The sequence below is a fragment of the Leopardus geoffroyi genome, chromosome B4, assembly GCF_018350155.1.
Source record: "Leopardus geoffroyi isolate Oge1 chromosome B4, O.geoffroyi_Oge1_pat1.0, whole genome shotgun sequence".
Taxonomy (NCBI): domain Eukaryota; kingdom Metazoa; phylum Chordata; class Mammalia; order Carnivora; family Felidae; genus Leopardus; species Leopardus geoffroyi.
Genome location: NC_059341.1, coordinates 50,332,078 through 50,346,243, shown reverse-complemented (window position 1 = coordinate 50,346,243; position 14,166 = coordinate 50,332,078). Strand labels below are relative to the sequence as shown.

Here is a 14,166-nt window from a genome sequence, read left to right as displayed (position 1 = left end):
TATCCTTTGAACCTTGAAGCAACTCAGACCTGTACCACTAACTCCATTTCTCAGACTCCCTGGTTTATGTGTCTATACAGTTTAAGCAAACTGTCTAATACCTCTACCGATTATTCTTGTGTTCATGGAAATACATGTCTGATCATGCAACTCTTTCTATCAAGAATTCCTGTCTCATTTTTCCCACTATTTTATGTTCCTCCATTTAGTAAGAATACTGCTTCAAGCTCCTTTTCTTTAGGAAGTCGTTCATGATCAAAGCAACTCAAGGGAGGGATCCATTTATTTTAAAAACAGTTATGGATGGGGCACCTGGGTGGCTCAGTCAGTTAAGTGTCCGACTCTTGATTTAGGCTCAGGTCATGGTCTCGGGGTAGTGAGATCAAGCCCTGCATCAGGCTCTGTGTTGAGCATGGAGCTTTCTTGGGATTCTCTCTCTTGCTTGCTTGCTCTTGCTGTCTCTCTCTCTCTGTCTTTGCTTCTCTCTCTCTCTCTCTCTCTCTCTCTCTCTCTCTCTCTCTCTCAAATAAATAAATAAATAAACATTTTAAAAATAAATAAATAAAATAGTTATGGAATGCCCGTTACATACAGAGCAATGCCAGAGACTGAGGCTTATTTTGACAAATTATTACCTCCCTAAAGGAGTATAAGATATAAATATCACTATGTTGTGTGCTCAAAACTAACATTATGTGTGAGTATACTTTATTAAATCATAAATAAGTAGACATTTTTAAAAACCCATAACTTCTAAAAAAAGTATAAATAGATAAAGGAGTATACTATATGTCTTAGGGTAGATATAACACAGGTGTGCAAACACATGCATGCACACACAAGAGTAACACAAAGTAGAAAATTTATATTGTTAAAAACAACATACTATGAAAAGATGTATGAAGGAGACATCATTAAAATCTAGATTTTGATAACATTTCCAAAGATACATAGAAAGCATGTCAAATAAACCTAAAAGAATAAGGAAGATTAGCTACAAAGAAGAAGACAGTGTAATTAGAAAGTTGGAAGAACCAGATAGGTATGTTTCCTAGAAGCAAGAAGAATGGTTTACTCAACATTTTTATATGTTGCATATCAATCGTTTTGAGAACTATGAGATTATTATGACTCTTAGAAAAGGAACTTTTTGTAATAGGATGTGAAGAGAACCAAGGTCCAGGGTTCCTAATGAGTATATAACAAAGAGTAGAAGCACCCGATACAAATTACAATATTATTTTTTCCATTCTTTCAACAAATGTTATGAATGTATATGAAGTACATAGCATAATATTAGGGATGATAGGATGGTATATAAAATGAATCATAGATGAACCCTGACTTTGAGTAGCTTAATAAAAAAACATGAATGCCCAACAGTGCATCAGGGACTGAGCTAGGCATTGGGGATTCAGTGGAGAACATGGCTTTTTCTTCAATCATATATTCATTCATTCAAAAACATTAATAAGTGCTAGAAATGGAAGATACAAGATACAAAACCTGATCCTTATTTCAGTGAAGTTTACTTTCTCATAACATAGCAGGCAAGATTCAACACAACTACTGGAATTATAATACCGTGTAGAAAGTGTGATGGAGCATAATAGAAAAAACAATTTAATTTTGAAAAGAATGGTAAGTTTTAAAAATTACCTTTGGAGTTTAAAAATCATGAAAAAGAGCATCTGTATAATTATGGGAATATGGGAAAATTATTGAAGGACTTAGTTTTATTTATTTATTTTTAAGATTAAATGACCTAAACACATTTGTAAACTCTGAGAATGGATCCAGAGGACAGACCACAGATGAAAAGAATGAAAATATAAGTGAAGCAATGAATTCCTTAATCTACATTATCTAACACTGATATGATCAGCTTTGAATGTATATGTTTATAGTTAAAGTAATTAATAAAATATGGTTCTATTGGTATAGTAGTGAAAAGATACATTTTAGACTTACTTATTATGCTTTGATAGCTTTCAAGCACATTTTATATACCAAATTTGGATGTTTAATATTTTTAATGAGTGGGAATTTTGAGCCATCACATGGGGGCACTGTCTCCCAGACAACAGTCTAGTGTCAATAGTGTCACCATTTTCATCTTTACAACAGTGCTTATGTAATTATTTGAAAAATTTATACAGTTTATCTTTATTCTTTTATAAATATGAATTTATAAGGGATAACTGAAAGTAATGATGTAAGTATAAAGAGTAATTCTTACAAATTTAATAAAATTGATTTACACAGATAGAAATCAGACAGAACAATTAGCTTCAATTAGAAACTCTCCAAAATTAGGTTCATTAATTGAATATTAAATTATAAGGAATAAGGACATTTTGAAACATCTACAAAATATTTGAAGTGGATGATTGGTTTATATTTAAAAGGCAGGTGCTTGGGGAACTTTCTAATAACTTTTTATCTTTTAGGGAAGAGTCTTACCTTTACATGTAAGTTTTCTCCTTTATATATTGAATATTTGTAAATGTGTTCAAAATGTATTTTGTGTCAACTGAAAGGATTGCTCTTATTGTATATTAATTGCTGTTTCCAAAACTAATAGTCCAAGGAATGCTATTCCTTCAGGTTACAAATAAGTGTACCATAAAATTGTTCTATATTCAGTTAAGTTCAGAGACTGTGGGTTATTTTGAGTTAAAAGGGATTTTTAGTACAAGACTGCTCAGGACTTTTGCTATGCAAATGTTCATTTTTGTTCTCCAAGAAGAGGGTATGGTAAACAATTTTCCTCAAATTAATTTGACCACAGAGTCATTTTTTTCACAAAGCACCTATTAACATCCACCAGACCTAATGTTCTGCAAAACGTGGCTGGGAAAGTGCTCTGTAGTCAACAGAAAGCAAACTCTTAAGATTTAGAGATGGAGGTGAACCTAGAGGCCATCCTTTATAACTTCCATGCAGAAAATTATTTCAATAGCATCTCTGACAAATGGTCTTCCAGATTTGGTTTTAAGGCTCTATTTCATGGTACCACATTCTATGTCAATCCTATCTATTCTTAATAAGTTCTTCCATTTATTAAACCCACATATGACTCATTGGTCCTCACTGTGTTTGCTCTTTCTTCTACATGACAATTCTTCAAATATTTGAAGACAGTTTACATGTCCCCTACTAGATCTTTTCTTCTTCTAGGTAAGAAAACCTCATTCTTACAAATTTACAACATATAAAGGAGTTACTAGATTCCCTCATTATATCAACTGTCTTTTCGGGTGTGTACTACAGTTGGACAAGTAAACATGATTGTTCAACTTTTCCCACTTAAGTTTTGGCAATAATTTGGTTAATTCTTATCTGATCCATGTTATTTTTTATAGAAGCATATTGTTAGCTGCTATCAAGTCAACTTATGGTTACAGAAATTACAACTATAGCCAAACAAGATTTCTCCATCTAAACTTACACAGTTAACTATTTGCAGTTAAGTTTTGTGAGTACTCCTTTCTCATTGTAATCAAGAGACTCCTATATTCTAGTTGCCTTAAAGTACAACTTTCTATCCCTTTGCCATGATCAAATTATTCATGAACTGCAAAAAGACAGGCATATATTTCTATATCTAAAACAGCTGATTCTTGGTGACAGATAGTTGTTCGCCAACTTTATACTTGTAAAACAAAACAAAATACATATATGCATAGATATATGTATTTTTGTGTATGTATGTATACATATGTATATTTTGTACTTTAAAAAAGAAGTGAAGAAATAAATAAGCAAGGAGATTCCTATAGTGAAAACTTAACTTCTAAAATTTAATTTGGTTTTCTCTTTCCCTCTTGCCCCCACCTAAAAATAAGTCTGATTTTTAATTCAGTATAGGAGAACAATAGTCAGAGTTACTGACGGAAGCACTAGAGTGTTATCTTATTTCTAAGACTGAAGGGGAAACAAAACAAAACAAAACAAAAACAACATTTACTTTGGATAAGGGCCAACATATTTGCAAAAGCTACAAAGTTTTGCTCAACAATGAATGAATCACTGAATAATTATTTCTTGTATGTCCTTATAAATCCTCCTTTTGGAAAAAAAAAAAAGAGAGAGAGAAAAGAGTTAACAAGATTGTGGTGTTTCAGGAGTAGTGCAAAAACAATGTAGGTAAACGCGTGGAGAAATTAGTTCTGAAGTGTAGGATAATTGTAGAGGGCCCTGGGCAAAAAACAAAACATAGATGTGCAGGAGTCATAGCACATCTTGTCTTCACTTGTCTTTGTTAGTGCAAGTGAAAAGGTTAATGCCGTTCAGTTCCATCAACACAGAGTGAGGAACTGTGGCACCTTTGAATTCTAAAGTTACCCACAGTGCAACTGATTTAATTCCTGTGAGAATGGTACTATTTACAAGTTTGCTCAGGAATATGAATGCCAATTAACCATGTGCTCCTGTTCCTGTACAATCTCTCTCTCCCTCTCTCTCTCTCTCTCAAAAAACAATTTTTGTTACAGAGAAATTGTTTTGAAAATCATTATTACATGGGAAGATTCACTGTTATTTGAAGTTAACCCTTGATTGAAAGAAAAATTCTCAAATGCATGCTGGCCCAAAGCATTAAATCTTCTCTAGGCTCAAGATCATCAAATATTACATTATCACCCATCTTTAAAATCTAAAATTTTGGATAATCTGACATTTTTGGGTTTCTGCCCCAATATATTGTGGCTAATGATTGCATTTCTAGCTTTCAATATTCAGATACAACTTGCCACTTTTAAATATCAAAATACCAATATGTTTATGCATGTGCAATGCTACTGTAGACATTCAGCCACCAGGCAACAGCTTTATTCATCCTTCTTGTTTCAGCTTCATCTCCCTACACCCTTCCCCGTTGTTGAACATCAGCCACTCCATTTTCAAAACACCTCCCCACATACACTCCCAGTCCATTGTTACTCTTTAGTTCCTCCTACTACCATCCTCCTCACCCTCATTTTGCTTCTCTTCTCACATTCAATTAAAGCCTGAGTGCTGATTTGGGGAGAAAATTCCCTGCCGCACAGAGGGATAAAGGGAGGAACCACACCAGGAATTAGATGGAGAACAGAGTCATCCTCTACCTAGATTGATAGTTATGAAATATAAACTACAAAAGATCAAAGCCAGAGACAATGGACCTGAACGCTCCACTAATGATGTTCAACAAGGTTTGGACATGGCTGAAGCTGGACCTAACCAACATCAGCATGATCACTCTGAAGGCGTCACTCAGTGGAAGGGACTGATGCAAAGGGAGCAGCATGTTCAGTATTCGCTAAAACTTTCCAGTGCAGTGATAGTGTATCTTTACCACATATTCTCATAGCTTTGTATTGTTCCTTGAGGCTTTGTAATATATCACACATTTTAAGTTAGAACTTATATAAGCATTTAGTTTCATTGGTGTTTTAAATTTTATACACTTATAAAATTCAAGTATTCACTCTGGCATTTCAGTTTTAACATCAGTACAAAGAAGAAATATCTCAGTGTTCTCATTTGCTTTGGTTTTACACCCATTAATACTGAGAATGTGATTTGGTCTCTTTATTCACAATAAATTTCGTATTGATTTCCATTATTCTCATTATAACAGCCACCTGACTGACCACCACATTCTGGTGTCTTTTATCTTTCTTACTGATCTTTAATTCACCAAACAATGTTTTGATTCTTCTTTCCCACCTCTTTAAACAGGTCATTCTGTTTTTGTCCACTGGTTTCCTGCAATCATCAGCCAGAATTCAAGCTTATATTGGAATATAAAGTCTACACACCCGTATTACTCTGTTTGAAGTAATGTATAACAAATGCAGCATGATTTATTAGGTCTCTTTGCGGAGAAGGGCTGTGATGCCCAGAATATAGTTTTTTTTTTCTGTAGTATATGAAGACTCTTACAAAAGTAAAGTATTTACGTACTAATGAAGAAAAAATAGAGACAGCATCATTGGGATCTGTCTATGAGCAAGTTTTCCCTACTTTCTTCATATTAAACATGTACTTCATGTTTAATATGTAGGCAGAGGCCATAGAGGTGACTGGACGCATATAGCAGATTGCACACCCAGCTGGGCAATTCACCTACATACCTCACACCTCACCTTAGACCCACATTAGTGTCATTTACTCAGTGGAGTAACAAAGTCGGGTGATGCATGTCTAAACTAGGAAATAACAAACATGGCTAAGATCACTGTTAAGGTAATGGGGATTATCTTTCCTATTATCAATGACATAAATGAAGTGAATGGACATTTAAAGACTGATATGACCCCAAGAATTCTCAGTTTCACTGACTACCTACTTGCTTAATGCTAATTATATGTCATTTTGATTTTTCTGTTAATTGAATTTCTTTCTAAAATAAAAAAAAATATATAGGGGTTAGTTTAATGTAACAGATATTTTCTTGAATGACAAGGGAGAAAACATGTCCTAGAAAGGCAGCATTCCAAATGACTTAGGGTATTTACACAAGAATGCCATTATATAACTTAGCTTAGATGTACTCTTCAACAAAGGTCTTATAATTTTTTTTTCTGAGTGAATTAATCAATTGTAGCACTAAGATTGCAACCTGGAGGAAATCTCAACAGAACATTTTATAGTAGACATATGTATGTGTACTTGTGGATGAGAAAGAGAAAAGGCTTGAGAGAGATATTAAGTGTCATTAGTGTGTTATTTGCTTTTGGAAACAAGGCAGAAAGATGAAGACTAGCGGATGCACTTTTCAGGCCCTGGGGTAACAGCCTCTACCTCTTGTCCACCTTCAATGGTGATCTCACCAGAATCATCTTGATACTCGATCCCTTTTTCTTGAGCCCTGCTGGTTCATGGTGACTTTAAACTTCCTCCCAGCTCTCTGGACTATAGATGATGCAATTAAAAACAACAACAAAATTTACGTGAAAGGGAGGATTGAAGTAGGATGGGGAAAACACTAGAGGAGCAGGGACTGTGGGGAGGTCACTTTGTCACACTTTCTCTGTAATTTTCAAATGTAATCTGTTTGCCCTATAATTTGAGAAGGCGGAAAATCCCCACTAGGGTTACAATGTGTACTTTCTAACAAGAACTCTGATTCAAGTGTTATTGAGAAATTTTGAAAGCCTCTTGCTACTTTAAGAACATAGGAAGAGATACTGACTAGGCTTTTAGGGATAGTGTCTTAGAGACTCAGGGGGGAAATCGAAGAGAAAAAATAAAATAAAATAAAGCTTGGACCTTTATTCCGATAGGGAACATTATATCATTATAAAAAGAATTTAAAAGTCACTTTGGATTCTTTCTTTCAAATGAATTATTACTATTCCAGTGACTGTTGATCCCCATTATTCACGTTAACACTCATTATTCTAGTTGTCAGGCAGTAAGGTTCTAGAGCCATCTTTTTGGATTGAAATACTTGGAACCCTGCCCTCTAGCCATGTAGCCTGGGACTACTTACATACCTCTCTGGACCTCAGTGTTCTCATCTGTATAATGGGGATAATAATAGCTCTTACCTCTTAGGTCTATTATGAGGATTATATAATTTAACACCTATTAAGAGCTTAGAATAGGGCCTGTCATAAAGTACTCAATAAATGTTCATTACATTTCTTCCATTCATAGATAATGAATAATTCAAAGATAATAAATATATTATCTTTCCATGAGATGGGCACAGAATACATGTTGGTACCATACTGCTATCTTCAACATACAACTCTGAACTTCACTTAATATTTGGACAGAGAAGAATGATAGGACAGTAGGAATACTTATTTTGTAAGTATATTTTGACTGTTAAATATATAATCCTTTTCTTCCAGATTATTTCAACATTTTGAACCTTTCTTTGCAAGGTTCTAGTACACTGTTGAGAATATTGTTCCATAGAAAGTCACATTTGTATTGATTCTGAGCATATGGCCTAACTCTCATAGATAAGTGTAGTCCTTTTATCAAGTACCAAAGTTTAAGAGACTGGCATCTCAGACTTAACACCTATATGAATCCTCATTAACATAACTCAAGAAAATACAGGGAGAACAGAAGCAGATCATGCAGAGGATGTCATGGAAGAATACAAAGGATAAGAGTTTTTTTTTTTTTTAAACTATCAGGTGTGCTTGAAGAAAGGCTGACAGACTCAGGGCAACCAGGAAGGAGAAGTAAAGATGAGCAGTGAACAAGCTTTAATAAAGAATTCTTAATCTAGGCCCTTACAATTCTAAAACATTCAATTTGCTAGCATGTGAAGTAACACAGATGTTAATAATAGATTTTAAAGACTTTGCCAGCAGCAACAATATATAATTATTAATAAATACCTCATCCCCTGCCAAAATCTATACAGGTGGTCAAAGGACAATGTAAAACTAGGACAAACAAAAATACCGTACTCTGAACCAGTCTTTTACTTAAACCAAGCTTCTTGGGGCACCTGGGTGGCTCAGTTGGTTAAGCGTCTGACTTTAGCTCAGGTCATGATCTCACAGCTTATGGGTTCGAGCCCTGTGTCGGGCTCTGTGCTGACAGCTCAGAACCTGGAGCCTGCTTCAGATTCTGTGTCTCCCTGTCTGACCCTCCCCTGCTCGTGCTCTGTCTCTCTCTCAAAAATGACTAAACATTTAACAAAAAAAACCCAGCTTCTTGAGAGAGTAATGAATAGTCGTTGGATTTCCTTTTATATTTTCATTTACACCTCCTACTGCACAGCGACATCTGCCCCCCCCCCCTCTATTGAGACTTCTTATTCTGAGGTCACATGATTGCTTCATTGCAAAATCAAGTCAATGATCTGTTTTTCTTTTTGGTCATATTTATTAAAGTTTTCTACCACACTTAACACAGTTAATCTTGAAAACTCCATTACCTTATTTCCTTAACAGTTCTTTTTCTTGTTTTCCAACATTTCTGGCATCTTCTGACCATTTACTTTCTGGTTTCTCCATGGATTCTATGCTTCCTGATACAGAGACACACTGGTCTTCTCCCTCTACATCCTTTCCTTGAGTAATCTCATCCACTTGGATGGCACTTCCCTTACACACTGAAGACCTCAGTTATAAACTAGGGGTCAGCAAACTATATCCTGTAGGCTACATTTGGCTTGCCACTGTTTTTGTAAGTATTTTACAAAAGCCATTTCCTATAGCTGCTGTCCTGCCACAAAGGCAGATTTGAACAGTTGCAATCAAGAACATATGGCCCTCAAAACTGAAAATACTGTTTGTCCCTTTACAAACTTAAACAAGCAAACAGCCAGTATGTGATCTAGCCCTTAAAATGAAATTTTTAGTCTATCTAATTATGTGAAGGAAATATACACTTTGATGTGCGGAAATTACCTAATCCAGATGTTTATATCTCTTCCTCTTTACTTTTTCTCTTATTGAGAAATCTAGAAGACATTCTAGACTGCACTTTCCTTCACCTCACATTACACTGATCACTGAGCTCTGATTAATACTTATCTTATTATTAATACATACTTATCTTCTCATATGTGGGAAAGCCCAGTGTCTGTACTGGGGAATGGAACTTTGCTGTGGTGGGACAAAATCCCACAGCAAATACAATAAGATTAATGCCTAAATTAGGATGTCAACTGCCTTGGAGAGTAAAGAAAACCTTTGCAGAAGAAGTGACATCTGAAATAAATTTTAAAAGATGAGAGAGCATTTGTCAGTGAGTGTGATACATTTTAGGCAAGAAAGTAGCCTAAGAAGCCTAAAATTAAAGGAAGAGCAACATATTTTCGGGAAACGGCAAGCATTCTGTAAGGTTGGAACAAGGGTTAAATGGGATATGTGTAAAAATGTAGACTGAAAAGGACATAAGCCTGGATATCAAAGTTGTTGTTGTTTTTTTTTAATTCCCTGTGTAGGTAATTAAGCTTCAATATAAAAATAATAATAAGTCTAATTTTCAAACAAAAGAGAAACATGATTGGCATTTATAAAAACAATTTGTAATGACAGATTAGATGGTAAGCATGTAACCCAGTAAGGAAAAATCCTTGTTACTGACAAAATTTAGGAGTCCATTGCAGTAATCTATTAAGAGGGATTACTTGTTTAAATTAAGTCAGTGTCAGTAGGAGCAGATAGAAGGAGTCAGATTCAAGAAATAATTCTGAGATGAATCTATAGGACTTGTGGCCAACTGAGCTGAAAATGGGTAGGAGCTGAAGAAGAGTTAGATGGGTAGAGGGCAGATCAGTCAGGTCTAGCAAAGCTGACAGAGCAGGGAATGGTGCTATTAACCTATCATCCAAGAAATTCACCTTCCACAAAAGGAAGAAAAGATTTCAGTGGGCAAGAGAATGAGTTTGTTTTGTTCTATGTTAAACCTGAAATGCCTACAAGACAATCAAGATGACCTATAAAAATGTCCAGGAAACAATTAAAAATACTAGAGTGAAGAATAAGGAAACACACCTACAGCCTGAGAAACATTTTTTAATAGTTTAATATTTTATTAAGTTTTTTTATTTTTATTAAAAAAATTTTTAAAATATAATTTATTGTCAAGTTGGCTAACAGAGTGTATATGGTGTGCTCTTGGTTTTGGAGGTAGATGATTCCTGTGGTTCTTTGCTTACATGCAACACCTGTGCTCATCCCAACAAGTGCCCTCCTCAATGTCCATCACCCATTTTTCCCTCTCCCCTTCCCCATCAACCCTCAGTTTGTTCTCTGTATTGGTCTCAGTTTGTCTCTTATGGTTTGCCTCCCTCTCTGTATGAAATTATTTTTTCCCCTTCCCTTCCCCCATGGTCGTCTGTCAACCTGAGAAATATTAGACAACAAATTTGAAGACAAACTTATACAACCACTAGATTGTCCCTGTTTCTGAAAAGATAACTTAAGTATTTATTTTTTGAGATAAAGCATATACTCCTAACAGATCCTGTGTCAAAATGCTAAGCTGTTGTAAGTGTAAATATCAAATGTTGATTCACACCAATATGTTATCTTGAATTATTTTACTGATAGACTTTAGTTATTTAGAGAAAGCTTTAAAAACACAGGATCTAGGACACAGAGCATGACATATAAAGAAAAAAGTCAGAAACATGAGGCACTAGTAGACAATATGAATGAGTATGGAAGCACACCAGAGAGGCTAGGTGTGGTCAAGGGAAAGGGAAAAGGGGCAGAAAAATAGGAAGTCAGGGAAAAGTGAAAATAGAAAGCAAAGAAGGGCAACAACTACTTATTTCCCAGTTGGACTGGTTCTCTGAACATATCATGTATTGTTGTGTTTTGTTTTGTTTTTGTTTTAATTATTGCTCCCTTTAAAAAAGCCTTGGAATGATAGCTTATGATTGATACACTTGAGTTTCAATTACACATTCAAAAATTGAAAACTAACCAGTTCAGTGCTCTAGATTATTCTTTCAGTTTTATGATAAAAATTTTAAAAGATGGACTTTTACAAAGGAAATGTTCTTTGGTAGCTTTAAATAATACAGAAGGATCTCCAAATATTGCCTATAATACACAATTCATTGCATTTTAGCTTCTTACAAATGCTTTAAAATCCCATCTATCCTAGCTATTTTTTCTTAATAACTTTTTCTATGTATGCATTTTCTTCAACCCTTAAAGATTAGGGAAAGGTTTATATAGTAACTATTTGATTGCATCAGCCTGTGTTTCCTGAAACCCCAACAGATATTTTAATGCTCAAATTGTAAGGCAACACTTTATGTGACTGCATTAAAAACAACAAACAACAACAACAACAACAACAACAACAACAACAACAAAAATGTTTTTTAACTACCCTCCAGGCCTTAAAAGGCTTTCTTCCATTGGCATGACTAAAAATATAATATTGATAAAAATAAGCATACGTTTGACATTTATTTGAGGTTACTACATTGGGGGTGAAAGGAGGGAAATACTAAAGAAAAGTAATCTTGTAAAGGAGATATCAGATGCGTATTACATTTTTTTTTCATTTTGCCTCATTGCTTTGTATGCAAATTACTTTCTGTTCCTACTTCTAAAATTTATCAGTAGAGATTTATTAAAATCTGACTCCTGATTTATTGCATTAATATTTATAAAAATACGTGACAAAGTGTATATATTTGTGTATATACATATGTTTGACCTGTATATATGTATGTATATAAGTATGTATATGTATGTATATATGTGTGTGTATGTGTTCAGTTGTCCAACAGCAATAAAAGAAAATCAGATTTGTAATTTAAGACTAGAAACATAACTTACACTAACATCCAGTTTTTTACTGGTAAAGTATTACTTATAAACAATATATAAAACATAGTGTATTTTTTACTGTATTTTCCAATAATATTTTTTGGTGATAATGGTGGTTTTACCGCATTCTAAAGCACTGAAATTCCTTTTAAATTATTAACAGTATGTTATGATATATTTTCTTTTAGAAAAGCTAAAATGTACACTTTTTTTCAGATTCTAAGATTTATATCAAGATGTGTGTTACAATTGGCATGATTAACAGCATTTTTTTCCTTAGTGATACATAAAATAATAGTGTATCTAACAATAATGCTGTCAAATTCAGTAGAATCCTGTATTATATATTTCAATTCTTTAAAAATAGAGAAAACAATGTGGTATAGCAACAGTTAACAGAGTATCCATCTTTTACTATCAGTAAATACAAGTTTAGCTGTAATGGTTTTATCTAATTTTGTGTAAATCTTGCAAGAGCTATTTAAGCAACCAACTTAAAAAAATTTTTCTAAGGCAGTGGTTTATACAAAATTGGATGAAAATGTAGGGACAGGTTAGGTGAGTAACATGTCATCTAAAGTTATGACCCATGCCACCAGCAAAGCCATTCAGCTATTTTTGAATCTGTCCTAAGTGCCACACACCCACACATGTTTTTGTCTTTTTCTTTTTCTTTTAGTTCTCTCAAGACACCGTGTGTGATTTACAGAGGCTTTTCTTTGCTCCTTTGAGTTTTCTCTGCTTACACTGCCAGTGATAAACATGGTAAGAGAACTATAGGACCATAAGTAGTTGGTCTAGTCTTTTTAGAAATAAGGGTCATCCAATCGTATCCATACACACATTCCATAGATCACTTACCTAATTTTGATCTTTATTAGGAATTTGGAAATGTATATTGCATAATCTTGAGAACTGCTAAGGAAAGTAGGGAAGACTGCCCAAGAGAATATTTTAGGAACCAAGAAATTTGTCTGCTGTGTTTTCATTCACTGATGAATGTCCAACCTGAAAAGAACAAAGGAGACATTATTCTGTGTCCTCCACATGTTTTAAGTGAGGGGCAGTAAAATTATGATTATTCAGATGGCTCTAAGGTAAAATTTGCAAATGGATTCAGTTAAAAAGAGCTTGAAATAAATAATCCCAAACTTATGGAATAACAAATCAAGGTTTTATTTCTTATTTTTGAAAACTGTATTCCACAAACAACTTTATAAAGATATCTTTATCTGAAAACACTGACATTTTTGCTTGTAACTCACATTGTTGACATTCCATAGAAAAATAAAGGCACAGCAAATATATTACAGAGTGCTATTAAGTAGAAAGCAATAAATGTGAAAGAATGGCAAGTCAAAGTTATATATTAAATAACTAATTTTTATAAAGTGAGTATACTTTTTAAGTAAATACATACCATGTATTATAGAAGTATTTAGTAATAACATTGCACATTAAATATTAGAAACTTGTTTTGTCAGTACACTTTTTTTTTTAAGTGAAAATTAGTTTCCTCTGGCTTCATCCTTGCCAGCTGAAAATGTGACATTGTTATATTCAGAGAGGCGTCCACACACATTCCATGCCAATAACAAAGTACAAGAAACTGAAAATAGCAGGGCAGCATTCTGTTACGTGATATTAAGAATAACACTTCTTCTGGATATACCTCTAAAATAAAAGATGATGGATATTAGAGCGGCATTCAGAAGATTCAACTCAAGTATAATTGGCAGAAAGGACTCATGGGGTGAAGGAACCAAGGTTGAAGAATGTGAGGGGCAGGGTTCTGGTCAGCATTGGGCCAGCCCCAGCATTTCTAACAAAGTGCCCAAGGATCAACTTATCTTGAATATTTTCCAAAGGAACACACATGAATGGACCACACATATACATTTCATTGGAA

The 14,166-nt window shown here is 34.1% G+C and overlaps 1 long non-coding RNA gene across 1 annotated transcript; it reads left to right on the top strand.

The window, feature by feature from the left end:
* The first annotated feature begins 3,369 nt into the window (after positions 1-3,369).
* Positions 3,370-13,088, top strand: LOC123590258. The gene is made up of 4 exons (XR_006708690.1): positions 3,370-3,478; positions 5,725-5,823; positions 7,648-7,803; positions 12,937-13,088. It is a non-coding gene; the product is annotated as an uncharacterized LOC123590258 (long non-coding RNA).
* The last annotated feature ends 1,078 nt before the right edge of the window (positions 13,089-14,166 follow it).